This window comes from Pelophylax lessonae (genome assembly GCF_965119305.1).
Source record: "Pelophylax lessonae genome assembly, chromosome: 6".
In the NCBI taxonomy this organism is placed as follows: domain Eukaryota; kingdom Metazoa; phylum Chordata; class Amphibia; order Anura; family Ranidae; genus Pelophylax; species Pelophylax lessonae.
This window is the reverse complement of record NC_138773.1, coordinates 1,282,125-1,302,013: the sequence shown is the minus strand read 5'-3', so window position 1 is coordinate 1,302,013 and position 19,889 is coordinate 1,282,125. Positions and strand designations below refer to the sequence as shown.

At 48.2% G+C, this 19,889-nt stretch overlaps 1 protein-coding gene across 1 annotated transcript in view; it reads right to left on the bottom strand.

Annotated features, from left to right (window-relative positions):
* SRCAP (Snf2 related CREBBP activator protein) overlaps nt 1-19,430 on the bottom strand; it is a 93,444-nt gene extending 74,014 nt beyond the window's left edge. Inside the window, exon 1 of the mRNA XM_082260524.1 lies at nt 19,216-19,430. The gene's annotated coding sequence lies outside the window, so the exon portion shown is untranslated. The remainder of the gene's footprint in view (nt 1-19,215) is intronic.
* Between the last annotated feature and the right edge of the window lie 459 nt (nt 19,431-19,889).

The window sequence follows — 19,889 nt, the reverse complement described above, 5'->3', positions numbered from 1 at the left end:
CCACGGTATACGGTATTATCACGGTATTCTATTATTAAATTTAAATTATTAAATTTCCACCTCACTTCAATTTCATTGCTGAATTTAGGGGATTTGGTTCACTTATGCACATTATTATATAGTCAGTCAGTACAGACTCTGTGAACCAGGCCTAAAATAGGTCATCAAGCAGTGTCTGGCCTAACTGGTGATAACTGGTCCTGGCGCTCGGCTCCGATCCGATGGCCTGGTCATTAAGAGGGCAAATCCTTGTGGTCAAGAAGTGGTTAAACCTGAAGGAGGTGTTGTTTATAAATGACTTTACTATTGCTTTAGGCCTGGTTCACATGTATGCGGGTTGGTGGTTCACATGTATGCGGGTTGGTGGTTCACATGTATGCGGGTTGGCGGCCCACATTTGCACAGGCATAGCAGCCCATTGATTTGAACGGGCTGGCTATGCCCTCATTTTCCGCAGAAAAAAGGTGCATGCAGCATTTTTTTTAAATTCAGTGGCCTTGAAATCCATCCTGCTTTTGCACCATGCGACTAACCTGCAGTTCCTGCTCTGGCAAGCTTTCTGCATTTTTTGTATACGTGGGCACGGCATTTAAAAACAGTTTGCGTGTGCAGCGACGGCAGGTAAGTCGCATGGTGCAAAAGAAGGATGGATTTCATGGCCACTGCATTTTTTTAAATTCTGCATGCACCTTTTTTCAGCTGAAAACGCAGGCATAGCAGCTCAAGCCCATTCACATCAATGGGCTGCTATGCCTGTGCAAATGTGGGCCCCAACCCGCATACATGTGAACCAGGCCTAAAGCAATAGTAAAGTCATTAATTGGTTAAACCTGCAGGAGGACCGGTGTTTTTATCTATTAATGACTTTACTATTGCTTTAGGCCTGGTTCACATGTATGCGGGTTGGCGGTTCACATGTATGCGGGTTGGCGGTTCACATGTATGCGGGTTGGGGGCCCACATTTGCACAGGCATAGCAGCCCATTGATGTGAATGGGCTTGAGCTGCTATGCCTGCGTTTTCAGCTGAAAAAAGGTGCATGCAGAATTTAAAAAAATGCAGTGGCCATGAAATCCATCCTTCTTTTGCACCATGCGACTTACCTGCCGTCGCTGCACACGCAAACTGTTTATTTTTAAATGCCGTGCCCACGTATACAAAAAATGCAGAAAGCTTGCCAGAGCAGGAACTGCAGGTTAGTCGCATGGTGCAAAAGCAGGATGGATTTCAAGGCCACTGAATTTTAAAAAAATGCTGCATGCACCTTTTTTCTGCGGAAAATGAGGGCATAGCAGCCCGTTCAAATCAATGGGCTGCTATGCCTGTGCAAATGTGGGCCGCCAACCCGCATACATGTGAACCGCCAACCCGCATACATGTGAACCAGGCCTAAAGCAATAGTAAAGTCATTAATAGATAAAAACACCGGTCCTCCTGCAGGTTTAACCACTTCTGGATCGCAAGGATTTGCCCCTTTAAAGACCAGGCCATCGGATCAGAGCGCCAGGACCAGTCATCACCAGGTAGGCCAGACACTGCTTGATGGCTATATAATAATGTAATGTGGGCTGCTATGCGTGTGTGTGTATATATATATATATATTAGAGCTGCACGATTCTGGCCAAAATGAGAATCACGATTTTTTAGCTTGGAATAAAGATCACGATTCTCTGTGTAACAAAAAAAAAAAATTGGGATAACTTTACTGTTACGTTTTTTTTTTTTTTTTTTATTCATTAAAGTCTAATCATTGCGTTTGAAAGACTGCTGCGCAAATACAGTGTGACATAAAATATTACAACAATCGCCATTTTATTCTGTAGGGTCTCTGCTAAATAAATATATAAAATGTTTGGGGGCTCTGAGTACTTTTCTAGCAAAAAAAAAACTGATTTTAACTTGAAACAACAAGTGTCAGAAAAAGATCCAGTCTTTAAGAGGTTAAACTTCCTTTCTCCCTGGCAGAGGGAAGGAAAAGATACAATGTAATCATTTTTGTTTATAGTTAGGAGACTTAATGCTGAAAGGTGTTAGCTGAGTGAGTGAATGAGTCATCCAGCTCACTGAAATGTATCAATTCACAAGTCAGGCAGACTTGACAGAGAAACTCGGTATTTTAAAAATGCCACAATAACAATACCGTGGCTATGCAATACCGCGATATATCGAATTACCGAAAACCGGCATATGTCTATACAAGAGATGGTCAGAGACTGCAGTCATGATACAAGAGATGGTCAGAGACTGCGGACATGATACAAGAGATGGTCAGAGACTGCAGACATGATACAAGAGATGGTCAGAGACTGCGGACATGATACAAGAGATGGTCAGAGACTGCGGACATGATACAAGAGATGGTCAGAGACTGCGGACATGATACAAGAGATGGTCAGAGACTGCGGACATGATACAAGAGATGGTCAGAGACTGCAGATATGGTACAGGAGATGGTCAGAGACTGCAGTCATGATACAAGAGATGGTCAGAGACTGCAGACATGATACAAGAGATGGTCAGAGACTGCGGACATGATACAAGAAATGGTCAGAGACTGCGGACATGATACAGGAGATGGTCAGAGACTGCAGACATGATACAAGAGATGGTCAGAGACTGCGGACATGATACAAGAGATGGTCAGAGACTGCAGACATGATAGAAGATAGAAGAGCACTAGGGGGGCCGGAGAGCACAGGGGAAGCAGAGAGCACTGGAGGAGCTGAGTGGCACGGAGGGGGGGGGGGGGGGCTGGAGAGAATTAAGGGGGGTTTGGAAAGCATTGCAGGGGGATTGAAAGGCACAGGGGGGTGGAAGCAGGGAAAACCAGGGGGATGGAGAGCACAGGGGGAGGGGGGGGAACTGGAGAGCACTGTCTGGGGGGAACTGAAAATCACTGAGGGGGGGAGCCAGGGAGCACAGGGGGGTGGAGAGCACCGGGGGGGCCTAAAGAGCACGGAGGGGGGGCCAGCAAAGGAAGTTATATAGGAGGGGGATGGGGCAGCTGCATATAGATGAATTGAACTTTCCATATTCCTCCTGCAGCCGCAGAGAGGAGGTGTAACAAGAATTCAGCGACAGCATGAGGAATAAGGAAAGTTCAATTCATCTCCGTGCAGCTGCCCCATCCCCATCCTATCCAGCACACAAAACAAGACTCCTCAGGCACTCTCACTGACTTTCCTGCCGCTGCAGCTGGCTTCTTCACACGGAGATGCGGACGCCGGCCTGACACCCATCAGTGCGGCAATGCGGGCGGCCCGGCGGACACCCCCCCCCCCCAGTGCGGCGATGCGGTGGCCCGGCAGACACCCCTCAGTGCAGCCTGACACCCACTAGTGCGGCGATGCGGGCAGCCCGGCGGACACCGGACTGACTACCCCCCCAGTGCGGCCTGACACCCCCCCAGTGCGGCAATCCAAGTGGCACGGCTGACACCCCCCAGTGCGGCGATCCAAGTGGCCCGGCTGACACCCCCAGTGCGGCGATCCAAGTGGCCCGGCTGACACCCCTCAGTGCGGCTATCCGAGTTGCCCGGCTGACACCCCCCAGTGCGGCGATCCAAGTGGCACGGCTGACACCCCTCAGTGCGGCGATCCAAGTGGCACGGCTGACACCCCTCAGTGCGGCGATCCAAGTGGCACGGCTGACACCCCCCAGTGCGGCGATCCGAGTGGCCCGGCTGACACCCCTCAGTGCGGCTATCCGAGTTGCCCGACTGACACCCCCCAGTGCGGCGATCCAAGTGGCACGGCTGACACCCCTCAGTGCGGCGATCCAAGTGGCACGGCTGACACCCCTCAGTGCGGCGATCCAAGTGGCACGGCTGACACCCCCCAGTGCGGCGATCCGAGTGGCCCGGCTGACACCCCCCTTCCCGCTGGTACGCCCCTGGGAGCGGGACAGTAAGTGCACTATTTCTTGGTTTCAGGTTTAGGCGGATCAATCCGCCACAGAGTTCCTAACCTGTCACAGTCTATTCATATTGAAGAGGTCAGTGACAAGGCTTCAGCTGCTCAGTGCGCTGCGGCTGATTAATCCGCCTAAACCTGAAACAGAGAAAATAGTCCACTTACTGTCCCCCGCTCCCACAGAATACAGGGGGCCCCGAGACATTTTCTAAATTAAATAGTTGCACAAAATTCCATGACTTTTCCAAAACTTAGTGGGGTTTACTCATTTTCCATAACTTTTCCAGGCCTGGAAAGTGTCATGTCACAATCCCATGACTTTTCCAGGATTTTCATGACCGTATGAACCCTGTCTCACACACGGTATATACGGGGTCCCCACACACACACAGTATACGGTATATACGGGGTCCCCACACACACACAGAATACGGTATATACGGGGTCCCCACACACACACAGTATACAATATATACGGGGTCCCCACACACAGTATACGGTATATACGGGGTCCCCACACACAGTATACGGTATACACGGGGTCCTCTCACACACATCGTATACGGTATATACGGGGTCCTCTCACATGGTATATACGGGGTCCTCTCACACACGCACAGTATACGGTATATACGGGGTCCCCACACACACACACACACAGTATACGGTATATACGGGGTCCCCACACACACACACACACAGTATACGGTATATACGGGGTCCCCACACACACACTATACGGTATATATGGGGTCTCCTCACACACAGTATACTTTATACACAGGGTCCTCTCACACACAGTATATACGAGGTCCTCTCACACACAATATACAATATATACGGGGTCCTAACACACACACAGTATACGGTATATACGGGGTCCTAACACACACAGTATATGGAATATACAGGGTCCACACACACACACACACAGTATATACGGTGTCCTCTCACACAGTATACGGTAAATACGGGGTCCTAACACACACAGTATATACGGGGTCCTCACACACACAGTATACAGTATATACATGGTCCTCTCACACACCTTATACACGGGGTCCTCTCATACACAGTATACGGTATATATGGGGTCCCCTCTCACACAGTATACGGTATATACAGGGTCCCCTCTCACACAAAGTATACTGTATATACGGGGGTCCTAACACACACAGTATACGGTATATAGGGGGTCCCCTCACACACAGTATACGGTATATACGGGGTCCTAACACACAGTATACGGTATATATGGGGTCCCCTCCCACACCCAGTATACGGTATATACGGGGTCCTCACACAGTATACATGGGGTTCCCTCACACACAGTATACGGTACATATGGTGTCCCCTCACACACAGTATATATGGGGTCCCCTCACACACACAGTATACAGTATATACGGGGTCCTCTCACACACAGTATACGGTATATACAGGGTCCTCTCACACACACACACAGTATACGGTATATACGGGGTCCTCTCACACACACAGTATACGGTATATACGAGGTCTCCTCACACACACAGTATATAGTATATACGGGTCCTCTTACACACAGTATACGGTATATACTGGGTCCTCACACACAGTATATACGGGGTCTCCTCACACACAGTATACTGTATATACGGGGTCTCCTCACACAGTATACGGTATATATGGGTCCTCTCACACAGTATACAGTATATAAGGGTCCTCTCACACACACACACACACAGTATACGGTATATGTGGGGTTCTCTCACACACAGTATACGGTATATACGGGGTCCTAACACACACACACAGTATACGGTATATACGGGGTCTCCTAACACACACAGTATGCGGTATATACGGGGTCCCCCTCACACACAGTATACGGTATATACGGGTCCTCTCACACACAGTATACTGTATATACGGGGTCCTAACGCGCACACACACACAGTATACGGTATATACGGGGTCTCCTAACACACAGTATGCGGTATATACGGGGTCCCCTCACACACAGTATACGGTATATACGGGGTCCCCTCACACACAGTATACGGTATATACGGGGTCCTAACACACACACAGTATACGGTATACACGGAGTCCTAACACACACACAGTATACGGTATATACGGGGTCTCCTCACACACACAGTATACGGTGTATACGGGGTCCCCTCACACACACACAGTATATACAGGGTCCTCTCACACACACACTATACGATATATACAGGGTCCTCTCACACACACACAGTATACGGTATATACGTGGTCCTCACACACACAGTATACGGTATATACGGAGTCCTAACCCAGTATACGGTATATACGGGGTCCCCTCACACACAGTATACGGGGTCCTAACATACACAGTATATACGGGGTCCTCTCACACACACACTATACGATATATACGGGGTCCTCTCACACACGCACTATACGGGGTCCTCTCACACACAGTATACGGTATATACGGGGTCCTAACACACACAGTATACGGTACAGTGCCTTGCGAAAGTATTTGGCCCCCTTGAACTTTTGCGACCTTTTGCCACATTTCAGGCTTCAAACATAAAGATATAAAACTGTAATTTTTTGTGAAGAATCAACAAGTGGGACACAATCATGAAGTGGAACGAAATTTATTGGATATTTCAAACTTTAACAAATAAAAAACGGAAAACTTGGGCGTGCAAAATTATTCAGCCCCCTTAAGTTAATACTTTGTAGCGCCACCTTTTGCTGCGATTACAGCTGTAAGTCGCTTGGGGTATGTCTCTATCAGTTTTGCACATCGAGAGACTGAAATTTTTGCCCATTCCTCCTTGCAAAACCGCTCGAGCTCAGTGAGGTTGGATGGAGAGTGTTTGTGAACAGCAGTTTTCAGTTCTTTCCACAGATTCTCGATTGGATTCAGGTCTGGACTTTGACTTGGCCATTCTAACACCTGGATATGTTTATTTGTGAACCATTCCATTGTAGATTTTGCTTTATGTTTTGGATCATTGTCTTGTTGGAAGACAAATCTCCGTCCCAGTCTCAGGTCTTTTGCAGACTCCATCAGGTTTTCTTCCAGAATGGTCCTGTATTTGGCTCCATCCATCTTCCCATCAATTTTAACCATCTTCCCTGTCCCTGCTGAAGAAAAGCAGGCCCAAACCATGATGCTGCCACCACCATGTTTCACAGTGGGGGATGGTGTGTTCAGGGTGATGAGCTGTGTTGATTTTACGCCAAACACAATGTTTTGCATTGTTGCCAAAAAGTTTGATTTTGGTTTCATCTGAGCAGAGCTCCTTCTTCCACATGTTTGGTGTCTCCCAGGTGGCTTGTGGCAAACTTTAAACTACATTTTTTCTGGATTTCTTTAGGCTACATTCACACCTGAGCGTAGCGTTTTCGCGCGTTTTTACCGCGATTTACAGGAGTTTTTTTGTGCAGGCGTTTTTAGATTGAATAGAAACCAATGGAAAACGCCTGTAATCTGCCCAAAAAGAAGCTCATGTACTTTTTTGAGCGTTGGGCGTTTTGCTTACAGCGTCAAAACGCTCAGATATGAACAGGGGCCATTGAAATGAATAGGATTTGTCTTGTTGGGCGTTTTGAGAGCTGATCCTAGAGCAGAAAAACTCCCCAAAAACGCCTACATGTGAACGGAGCCTTAAGAAATGTCTTTCTTCTTGCCACTCTTCCATAAAGGGCAGATTTGTGCAGTATACGACTGATTGTTGTCCTATGGACAGAGTCTCCCACCTCAGCTGTAGATCTCTGCAGTTCATCCAGAGTGATCATGGGCCTCTTGGCTGCATCTCTGATCAGTCTTCTCCTTGTATGAGCTGAAAGTTTAGAGGGACGGCCAGGTCTTCCTAGATTTGCAGTGGTCTGATACTCCTTCCATTTTAATATTATCGCTTGCACAGTGCTCCTTGGGATGTTTAAAGCTTGGGAAATCTTTTTGTATCCAAATCCGGCTTTAAACTTTTCCACAACAGTATCTCGGACCTGCCTGGTGTGTTCCTTGTTCTTCATGATGCTCTCTGCGCTTTAAACGGACCTCTGAGACTATCACAGTGCAGGTGCATTTATACGGAGACTTGATTACACACAGGTGGATTCTATTTATCATCATTAGTCATTTAGGTCAACATTGGATCATTCAGAGATCCTCACTGAACTTCTGGAGAGAGTTTGCTGCACTGAAAGTAAAGGGGCTGAATAATTTTGCACGCCCAATTTTTCAGTTTGTTAACAAAGTTTGTAATATATATCTCTAGATTTAGATCTAGATAATATATCTTTATGTTTGAAGCCTGAAATGTGGCAAAAGGTCGCAAAGTTCAAGGGGGCCGAATACTTTTGCAAGGCACTGTATATACAGGGTCCTCTCACACACACAGTATACGGTATATACGGGGTCCCCTCACACACAGTATACGGTATATATGGGGTTATAACACACACAGTATACGGTATATACGGGGTCATCTCACACACAGTATACGGTATATACGGGGTCCCCTCACACACAGTATACGGTATATATGGGGTTATAACACACACAGTATACGGTATATACGGGGTCACCTCACACACAGTATATACGGGGTCCTCTCACACACACAGTATACGGGGTCCTCTCACACACAGTATATACGGGGTCCTCTCACACACAGTATACGGTATATACGGGGTCCTCTTACACACTGTATACGGTATATACGGGGTCCTCTCATACACACAGTATACGGTATATACGGGGTCCTCTCACACACAGTATACAGGGTCCTCTCACACACAGTATACGGTATATACGGGGTCCTCTCACACACAGTATACGGTATATACGGGGTCCTCTCACACACAGTATACGGTATATACGGGGTCCTCTCACACACAGTATACGGTATATACAGGGTCTCCTCACACACAGTATACGGTATATACGGGGTCCTCTCACACACAGTATACGGTATATACGGGGTCCTCTCTCACACACAGTATACGGTATATACGGGGTCTCCTCACACACAGTATACGGTATATACGGGGTCCTCTCACACACACAGTATACGGTATATACGGGGTCTCCTCACACACAGTATACGGTATATACGGGGTCCTCTCTCACACACAGTATACGGTATATACAGGGTCTCCTCACACACAGTATACGGTATATACGGGGTCCTCTCACACACAGTATACACGGGGTCCCCCTCACACACAGTATACGGTATATACAGGGATCTCACACACACAGTATACGGTATATACGGGGTCCTCTCTCACACACACAGTATACGGTATATATGGGATCCTCTCACACACAGTATACGGTATATACGGGGTCCTCTCTCACACACACAGTATACGGTATATATGGGGTCCTCTCACACACAGTATACGGTATATATGGGGTCCTCTCACACACAGTATAAGGTATATACAGGGTCTCCTCACACACAGTATATACAGGGTCTCCTCACACACAGTATACGGTATATACGGGGTCCTCTCACACACAGTATACGGTATATACGGGGTCTCCTCTCACACACAGTATACGGTATATACGGGGTCCTCTCTCACACACAGTATACGGTATATACGGGGTCCTCCTCACACACGGTATATACGGGGTCCCCCTCACACACGGTATACGGTATATACGGGGTCCTCTCACACACAGTATACAGTATATACAGGGATCTCTCACACACAGTATACAGTATATACGGGGTCCTCTCACACACAGTATACGGTATATACGGGGTCCTCTCACACACAGTATACGGTATATACGGGGTCCTCTCTCACACAGTATACGGTATATACGGGGTCCCCTCACACACAGTATACGGTATATACGGGGTCCTCTCACACACAGTATATACAGGATCCTCTCACACACACACAGTATACGGTATATACGGGGTCCTAACACACAGTATACGGTATATACGGGGGCCCCTCACACACACAGTATACGGTATATACGGGGTCCTCTCTCTAACACACACAGTATACGGTATATACGGGGTCCTCTCACACACAATATACGGTATATACAGGGTCCTCTCACACACAGTATGCGGTATATATGGGGACCTCTCACACACAGTATACGGTATATACGGGGTCCTCTCACACACAGTATGCGGTATATACGGGGTCCTATCTCACACACAGTATACGGTATATACGGGGTCCCCCTCACACACAGTATACGGTATATACGGGGTCTTCTCTCACACACAGTATACGGTATCTCCTCACACACAGTATACGGTATATACGGGGATCTCTCTCACACACAGTATACGGTATATACGGGGTCCTCTCTCGCACACAGTATACGGTATATACGGGGTCCTCTCTCACACACAGTATACGGTATATACGGGGTCCTCTCACACACAGTATACGGTATATACGGGGTCCTCTCACACACACAGTATACGGGGTCCTCTCACACACAGTATATACGGGGTCCTCTCACACACAGTATACGGTATATACGGGGTCCTCTTACACACTGTATACGGTATATACGGGGTCCTCTCACACACACAGTATACGGTATATACGGGGTCCTCTCACACACACAGTATACGGTATATACGGGGTCCTCTCACACACAGTATACAGGGTCCTCTCACACACAGTATACGGTATATACGGGGTCCTCTCACACACAGTATACGGTATATACGGGGTCCTCTCACACACAGTATACGGTATATACGGGGTCCTCTCACACACAGTATACGGTATATATGGGGTCCTCTCACACACAGTATACGGTATATACAGGGTCTCCTCACACACAGTATACGGTATATACGGGGTCCTCTCACACACAGTATACGGTATATACGGGGTCCTCTCTCACACAGTATACGGTATATACGGGGTCTCCTCACACACAGTATACGGTATATACGGGGTCCTCTCACACACAGTATACGGTATATACAGGGTCTCCTCACACACAGTATACGGTATATACGGGGTCCTCTCACACACAGTATACACGGGGTCCCCCTCACACACAGTATACGGTATATACAGGGATCTCACACACACAGTATACGGTATATACGGGGTCCTCTCTCACACACACAGTATACGGTATATATGGGATCCTCTCACACACAGTATACGGTATATACGGGGTCCTCTCTCACACACACAGTATACGGTATATATGGGGTCCTCTCACACACAGTATACGGTATATATGGGGTCCTCTCACACACAGTATACGGTATATACAGGGTCTCCTCACACACAGTATATACAGGGTCTCCTCACACACAGTATATGGTATATACGGGGTCCTCTCACACACAGTATACGGTATATACGGGGTCTCCTCTCACACACAGTATACGGTATATACGGGGTCCTCTCTCACACACAGTATACGGTATATACGGGGTCCTCCTCACACACGGTATATACGGGGTCCCCCTCACACACGGTATACGGTATATACGGGGTCCTCTCACACACAGTATACAGTATATACAGGGATCTCTCACACACAGTATACGGTATATACGGGGTCCTCTCACACACAGTATACGGTATATACGGGGTCCTCTCACACACAGTATACGGTATATACGGGGTCCTCTCACACACAGTATACGGTATATACGGGGTCCTCTCACACACAGTATACGGTATATACGGGGTCCTCTCACACACAGTATACGGTATATACGGGGTCCTCTCACACACAGTATACGGTATATACGGGGTCCTCTCACACACAGTATACGGTATATATGGGGTCCTCTCACACACAGTATACGGTATATACAGGGTCTCCTCACACACAGTATACGGTATATACGGGGTCCTCTCACACACAGTATACGGTATATACGGGGTCCTCTCTCACACAGTATACGGTATATACGGGGTCTCCTCACACACAGTATACGGTATATACGGGGTCCTCTCACACACAGTATACGGTATATACAGGGTCTCCTCACACACAGTATACGGTATATACGGGGTCCTCTCACACACAGTATACACGGGGTCCCCCTCACACACAGTATACGGTATATACAGGGATCTCACACACACAGTATACGGTATATACGGGGTCCTCTCTCACACACACAGTATACGGTATATATGGGATCCTCTCACACACAGTATACGGTATATACGGGGTCCTCTCTCACACACACAGTATACGGTATATATGGGGTCCTCTCACACACAGTATACGGTATATATGGGGTCCTCTCACACACAGTATACGGTATATACAGGGTCTCCTCACACACAGTATATACAGGGTCTCCTCACACACAGTATACGGTATATACGGGGTCCTCTCACACACAGTATACGGTATATACGGGGTCCTCTCACACACAGTATACGGTATATACGGGGTCTCCTCTCACACACAGTATACGGTATATACGGGGTCCTCTCTCACACACAGTATACGGTATATACGGGGTCCTCCTCACACACGGTATATACGGGGTCCCCCTCACACACGGTATACGGTATATACGGGGTCCTCTCACACACAGTATACAGTATATACAGGGATCTCTCACACACAGTATACGGTATATACGGGGTCCTCTCACACACAGTATACGGTATATACGGGGTCCTCTCACACACAGTATACGGTATATACGGGGTCCTCTCACACACAGTATACGGTATATACGGGGTCCTCTCACACACAGTATACGGTATATACGGGGTCCTCTCTCACACAGTATACGGTATATACGGGGTCCCCTCACACACAGTATACGGTATATACGGGGTCCCCTCACACACAGTATACGGTATATACGGGGTCCTCTCACACACAGTATACGGTATATACAGGGTCTCCTCACACACAGTATACGGTATATACGGGGTCCTCTCACACACAGTATACGGTATATACAGGGTCTCCTCACAAACAGTATACGGTATATACGGGGTCCTCTCACACACAGTATACGGTATATACAGGGTCCTCTCACACACAGTATACGGTATATACGGGGTCCTCTCACACACAGTATACGGTATATACAGGGTCTCCTCACACACAGTATACGGTATATACGGGGTCCCCTCACACACAGTATACGGTATATACGGGGTCCGCTCACACACAGTATACGGTATATACGGGGTCCCCTCACTCACAGTATATACGGGGTCCTCTCACACACAGTATACAGTATATACGGGGTCTCCTCACACACAGTATACGGTATATACGGGGTCTCCTCACACACAGTATATACGGAGTCCTCTCACACACACAGTATACGGTATATACGGGGTCCTCTCTCACACAAAGTATACGGTATATACGGGGTCCTCTCACACACAGTATACGGTATATACGGGGTCTCCTCACACACAGTATACGGTATATACGGGGTCTCCTCACACACAGTATACGGTATATACGGGGTCCTCTCACACACACAGTATACGGTATATACGGAGTCCTCTCTCACACACAGTATACGGTATATACGGGGTCTCCTCACACACAGTATACGGTATATACGGGGTCCCCTCACTCACAGTATATACGGGGTCCTCTCACACACAGTATACGGTATATACAGGGTCTCCTCACAAACAGTATACGGTATATACGGGGTCCTCTCACACACAGTATACGGTATATACAGGGTCCTCTCACACACAGTATACGGTATATACGGGGTCCTCTCACACACAGTATACGGTATATACGGGGTCTCCTCACACACAGTATACGGTATATACGGGGTCCTCTCACACACAGTATACGGTATATACGGGGTCCCCTCACACACAGTATACGGTATATATGGGGTCCCCTCACACACAGTATATACGGGGTCCTCTCACACACAGTATACGGTATATACGGGGTCTCCTCACACACAGTATACGGTATATACGGGGTCTCCTCACACACAGTATATACGGAGTCCTCTCACACACACAGTATACGGTATATACGGGGTCTCCTCACACACAGTATATACGGGGTCCTCTCTCACACAAAGTATACGGTATATACGGGGTCCTCTCACACACCGTATACGGTATATACGGGGTCTCCTCACACACAGTATACGGTATATACGGGGTCTCCTCACACACAGTATACGGTATATACGGGGTCCTCTCACACACACAGTATACGGTATATACAGAGTCCTCTCACACACACAGTATACGGTATATACGGGGTCCTCTCACACACAGTATGCGGTATATACGGGGTCCCCTCACACACAGTATACGGTATATATGGGGTCCCCTCACACACAGTATATACGGGGTCCTCTCACACACAGTATACGGTATATACGGGGTCTCCTCACACACAGTATACGGTATATACGGGGTCTCCTCACACACAGTATATACGGGGTCCTCTCTCACACAAAGTATACGGTATATACGGGGTCCTCTCACACACAGTATACGGTATATACGGGGTCTCCTCACACACAGTATACGGTATATACGGGGTCTCCTCACACACAGTATACGGTATATACGGGGTCCTCTCACACACACAGTATACGGTATATACAGAGTCCTCTCACACACACAGTATACGGTATATACGGGGTCCTCTCACACACACAGTATACGGTATATACGGGGTCCTCTCACACACAGTATACGGTATATACGGGGTCCTCTCTCACACAAAGTATACGGTATATACGGGGTCCTCTCTCACACAAAGTATACGGTATATACGGGGTCCTCTCACACACAGTATACGGTATATACGGGGTCCTCTCTCACACAAAGTATACAGTATATACGGGGTCCTCTTACACACAGTATACGGTATATACAGGGTCTCCTCACTCACAGTATACGGTATATACGGGGTCCTCTCACACACAGTATACGGTATATACGGGGTCTCCTCACAAACAGTATACGGTATATACGGGGTCCTCTCACACACAGTATACGGTATATACGGGGTCCTCTCACACACAGTATACGGTATATACGGGGTCCTCTCACACACAGTATACGGTATATACGGGGTCTCCTCACACACAGTATACGGTATATACGGGGTCCTCTCACACACAGTATACGGTATATACGGGGTCCCCTCACACACAGTATACGGTATATACGGGGTCCCCTCACACACAGTATATACGGGGTCCTCTCACACACAGTATACGGTATATACGGGGTCTCCTCACACACAGTATACGGTATATACGGGGTCTCCTCACACACAGTATATACGGAGTCCTCTCACACACACACAGTATACGGTATATACGGGGTCTCCTCACACACAGTTTATACGGGGTCCTCTCTCACACAAAGTATACGGTATATACGGGGTCCTCTCACACACAGTATACGGTATATACGGGGTCTCCTCACACACAGTATACGGTATATACGGGGTCTCCTCACACACAGTATACAGTATATACAGGGTCTCCTCACACACAGTATACGGTATATACGGGGTCCTATCACACACACACAGTATACGGTATATACAGAGTCCTCTCACACACACAGTATACGGTATATACGGGGTCCTCTCACACACAGTATACGGTATATACGGGGTCCTCTCTCACACAAAGTATACGGTATATACGGGGTCCTCTTACACACAGTATACGGTATATACGGGGTCCTCTCTCACACAAAGTATACGGTATATACGGGGTCCTCTCACACACAGTATACGGTATATACGGGGTCCTCTCTCACACAAAGTATACGGTATATACGGGGTCCTCTCTCACACAAAGTATACGGTATATACGGGGTCCTCTTACACACGGTATATACGGGGTCCTCTCACACACAGTATACGGTATATACGGGGTCCTCTCACACACAGTATACGGTATATACAGGGTCTCCTCACACACAGTATACGGTATATACGGGGTCTCCTCACACACAGTATATACGGAGTCCTCTCACACACAGTAGACGGTATATACGGGGTCCTCTCACACACAGTATACGGTATATACGGGGTCCTCTCACACACAGTATACGGTATATACGGGGTCCTCTCACACACAGTATACGGTATATACGGGGTCCTCTCACACACAGTATACGGTATATACGGGGTCCTCTCACACACAGTATACGGAATATACGGGGTCTCCTCACACACAGTATATACGGGGACCTCTCACACACAGTATACAGTATATACGGGGTCCCCCTCACACACAGTATACAGAATATACGGGGTCCCCCTCACACACAGCATACGGTATATACGGGGTCCTCTCACACACAGTATACAGTATATACGGGGTCCTCTCACACACACAGTATACGGTATATACGGGGTCCTCTTACACACAGTATACGGTATATACGGGGTCCCCCTCACACACAGCATACGGTATATACGGGGTCCTCTCACACACAGTATACGGTATATACGGGGTCCCCTCACACACAGTATACGGTATATACAGGGTCTCTTCACACACAGTATACGGTATATACGGGGTCTCCTCACACACAGTATACGGTATATACGGGGTCGTCTCACACACAGTATACGGTATATAGGGGGTCCTCTCTCACACAGTATACGGTATATAGGGGGTCCTCTCACACACAGTATACGGTATATACGGGGTCCTCTCACACACAGTATACGGTATACACGGGGTCCTCTCACACACAGTATACAGTATATACGGGGTCCTCTCACACACAGTATACGGTATATACGGGGTCTCCTCACACACAGTATATACGGGGTCCTCTCACACACAGTATACAGTATATACGGGGTCCCCCTCACACACAGTATACAGTATATACGGGGTCCTCTCACACACAGTATACGTTATATACGGGGTCCTCTCACACACACAGTATACGGTATATACGGGGTCCCCTCACACACAGTATACGGTATATACGGGGTCCCCTCACACACAGTATACGGTATATACGGGGTCCCCTCACACACAGTATACGGTATATACGGGGTCTCCTCACACACAGTATACGGTATATACGGGGTCCCCTCACACACAGTATACGGTATATACGGGGTCTCCTCACACACAGTATACGGTATATACGGGGTCCTCTCACACACACACACACACACAGTATACGGTATATACGGGGTCCTCTCACACACAGTATACGGTATATACGGGGTCTCCTCACACACAGTATACGGTATATACGGGGTTCTCTCACACACAGTATACGGTATATACGGGGTCCTCTCACACACAGTATATGGTATATACGGGGTCTCCTCACACACAGTATACGGTATATACGGGTCCTCTCACACACAGTATACGGTATATACGGGGTCCCCTCACACACAGTATACAGTATATACAGGGTCTCCTCACACACAGTATACGGTATATACGGGGTCTCCTCACACACAGTATACGGTATATACGGGGTTCTCTCACACACAGTATACGGTATATACGGGGTTCTCTCTCACACACAGTATACGGTATATACGGGGTCCCCTCACACACAGTATACAGTATATACAGGGTCTCCTCACACACAGTATACGGTATATACGGGGTCTCCTCACACACAGTATACGGTATATACGGGTCCTCTCACACACAGTATACGGTATATACAGGGTCCTCTCTCACACACAGTATACGGTATATACGGGTCCCCTCACACACAGTATACAGTATATAGGGGGTCCTCTCACACACAGTATACGGTATATACGGGGTCTCCTCACACACAGTATATACGGGGTCCTCTCACACACAGTATACAGTATATACGGGGTCCTCTCACACACAGTATACGGTATATACGGGGTCCCCTCACACACAGTATACGGTATATACGGGGTCCCCTCACACACAGTATACGGTATATACAGGGTCTCCTCTCACACACACAGTATACGGTATATACGGGGTCTCCTCACACACAGTATACGGTATATATGGGGTCCTCTCACACACAGTATACGGTATATACAGGGTCCTCTCACACACAGTATACGGTATATACGGGATCCTTTCACACACACAGTATACGGTATATACGGGGTCTCCTCACACACAGTATACGGTATATACGGGGTCCCCTCACACACAGTATACGGTATATACGGGGTCCTCTCACACACAGTATACAGTATATACAGGGTCTCCTCACACACAGTATACGGTATATATGGGGTCTCCTCACACACAGTATACGGTATATACGGGGTCTCCTCTCTCACACACAGTATACGGTATATACGGGGTCTACTCACACACAGTATACGGTATATATGGGGTCTCCTCACACACAGTATACGGTATATACGGGGTCTCCTCACACACAGTATACGGTATATACGGGGTCCTCTCACACACAGTATACGGTATATACGGGGTCTCCTCACACACAGTATACGGTATATACGGGGTCTCCTCACACACAGTATACGGTATATACGGGGTCTCCTCACACACAGTATACGGTATATACGGGGTCCCCCTCACATACAGTATACGGTATATACGGGGTCCTCTCACACACAGTATACGGTATATACGGGTCCTCTCACACACAGTATACGGTATATACGGGGTCCTCACACACACACAGTATATATGGGGTCTCCTCACACACACAGTATACGGTATATACGGGGTCACCTCACACACAGTATACGGTATATACGGGGTCCTCTCACACACAGTATACGGTATATACGGGGTCTCCTCACACACAGTATACGGTATATACAGGGTCCTCTCACACACAGTATACGGTATATACGGGGTCTCCTCACACACACAGTATACGGTATATACGGGGTCACCTCACACACAGTATACGGTATATACGGGGTCCTCTCACACACAGTATACGGTATATACGGGGTCCTCTCACACACAGTATACGGTATATACGGGGTCCTCTCACACACAGTATACGGTATATACGGGGTCTCCTCACACACAGTATACAGTATATACGGGGTTTCCTCACACACACACACAGTATACGGTATATACAGGGTCTCCTCTCACACACACAGTATACGGTATATACGGGGTCTCCTCACACACAGTATACGGTATATACGGGATCCTTTCACACACACAGTATACGGTATATACGGGGTTCTCTCTCACACACAGTATACGGTATATACGGGGTCCTCTCACACACAGTATATAGGGATGGTATACAGACGTTCTCAAGCCCCGCCCCCTCCAGGGCACACATCCGCCGGCGGTCACCTGACCCGCCTCCGCCATCTTGTCTCACCTGAGCGGGAAGACGCCGGTTGTCGGTTCTTCTCAGCGGTCACCATCCGCCGCCATCCGTCCCTCACACACGGCGCTCGGCCTCTGCGGCTGGGTCCGGGGCGGGGGGCGGAGCTCCGACTCCTGGGGACCGGTATTGGCGGGCTGACTGGGCGGGGAAGATTCTCCGCGAATGAGCTTCTCTCAGCCAGCGCTGCCTGCGCAAAATGGCGGAGGGGGCGGAGACTCAATGCATTTCATGTAGGGCGTGGCCTTGACGTCACGGATGAAGGGGCGGTGTTCCGTGAAAATAACCATACCCGTGAGAGGGGCTCCTCCTCCTCTTCTGTGAGTGGTGGCATTCTGGACTCTAAGGCGGATGTGTCGAAAGCCAATCACATGAGAGAATGAAGATCACCTGACCCGCCATTCCTCCGAGCGATAGAGAGGAGAGTCCATTATCCATACATAAACCGTACTATCTATGTCTCCGACCTCCTCTCTATGGTATTCTCCGATCCCTACACCCTACACTGAGGAGAAATCTCCCCTCCCCCATCTCCATCCCCACACTGAGGAGAAATCTCCCCTCCCCCATCTCCATCCCCACACTGAGGAGAAATCTGCCCCTATCACCCCTATCCTGAGGAGAAATCTCCCCTCCCCCCATCTCCATCCCCACACTGAGGAGAAATC